The sequence below is a fragment of the Octodon degus genome, unplaced genomic scaffold (assembly GCF_000260255.1).
Source record: "Octodon degus isolate 3935 unplaced genomic scaffold, OctDeg1.0 scaffold00091, whole genome shotgun sequence".
Classification (NCBI taxonomy): Eukaryota; Metazoa; Chordata; class Mammalia; order Rodentia; family Octodontidae; genus Octodon; species Octodon degus.
The window spans coordinates 782,417-784,072 of NW_004524667.1; the positions used below are offsets into that span (position 1 = coordinate 782,417).

The 1,656-nt window shown below is 42.9% G+C and overlaps 1 pseudogene; it reads left to right on the plus strand.

The window, feature by feature from the left end:
- Positions 1-192: 192 nt before the first annotated feature.
- On the plus strand, positions 193-1,322 carry LOC101574145 (annotated as a pseudogene).
- Positions 1,323-1,656: the final 334 nt, after the last annotated feature.

The following is a 1,656-nucleotide window of genomic DNA, read 5'->3' on the forward strand; positions in this document are numbered from 1 at the left end:
GGGCTGAGCTGGCCACACACACACACACACACACACACACAAAATAAATAAATAAATATTTAAAAAAAGAATATGCATAGAAGTGATAGCAGAAAACTTCCCAAATATGGGGAAACAATCTGACATTAAGACAACTGACGCATATAGAACTCCAAATAACATCAACCCAATTAAAAACACATCCAGAGCCTGGCTGCTGCAGCTGCCACTGCAACCATGGTCTCCCACAGCAGCAGCTTTGCCATCACCCACCTTCTTTTGCTCACCTTCCTCCTACAATATAATGGAATTTGACATTGTTCCTATGCAGGTTCCCAGAAACATCTGTATGTTGATAAAAGTATGAAGGTTATTTGCCAGGGTTTCACTGGTAAGCAAGGCATGTTTCACAGCCAGCAGGCGTTGGAGTATGGCACCAAACTTGTTGGCAGATCCATGCCAGGGAAAGGAGGCAAAACACAACTGGGTTTACCAGTCTTCAATACCACAAAGGAGGCCAAAGAACAGACAGGAGCGACAGCATCTGTCATTTATGTCCCTCCTCCTTTCGCTGTCGCTTCCATTGATGAAGCTATTGAGAAACAAATGTGCTTGGTTGTGTTCATTACGGAAAGTATCCCACTGCAGGACATGGTGCGGGTCAAGCACAAGTTGCTCAGCCAGGGAAAGACGAAACTGATCAGCCTGAACTACCCCCAAATAATCAATCCTGGAGAATGCAAAATAGGCATCATACCTGGCCATATTCACAAAAAAAGGAAGAATTGGCATTGTCTCCAGATTGGGTTCCCTGACTTATGAAGCTGTTCATCAAACAACACAAGTTGGCTTGGGATAGTCTTTGTGTGTAGGCATTGGAGGGAGTCTTATTATTCGAACAAATTTTATTGACTGCCTTGAAATCTTTCTGAGTGATTCAGACACAGAAGGTATCATATTGATTGGTGAAATTGGTGGCAATGCAGAAGATGCAGCAGAATTCTTGAAGCAACATAATTCCAGTCCAAATGCCAAGCCTGTCATGTCCTTCATTGCTGGTTTAACTGCTTCTCCTGGGAGAAGATGGACAATGCAGGGGCAATTATTGCTAGAGGAAAGGGTGGAGCTAAAGAGAAAATTGCTGCCCTTCAAAGTATAGGAGTGGTCAGCATATCCCCTGCACAGCTGGTAACCACCATCTACATTGAATTTGAAAAGAGGAAGACGCTGTGAAGGAATGGAGGTTTTGCACCTGTGGAGGGGATCATGGCAGCAGGAGCCGGCAGTGGCTTGCACCCTTGTCTACTGGCTATGGACTCTTCTGCCTGACACAGGTCTTTCAGGGTAGCTGAAAAGCAAAACAAGGTCTAGAATGTACTAAGCTGAGATATTTTCAACTACTGCATAACAGAGACAGACAATAAATCTCGATTTGAAAATAAATAAATAAATAAAAACACACCCAGAGGTATAATAATCAAGATCTCAGAAATTCAGCACAGGAACAGTATAGTAAAAGCTGCTAGAGAAAAGAAACAGATCACAATTAAAGGAAAGCCCATCAGAGTAAAAGCAGATTGGGGCTGGGGAGATAGCTCAGTAGATTAAGTACTTCCCTGACAAGCACAAGGGCCTGAGTTCAATCCCCGGTTCCACAAAAAAAAAAAAAAAAAAAAA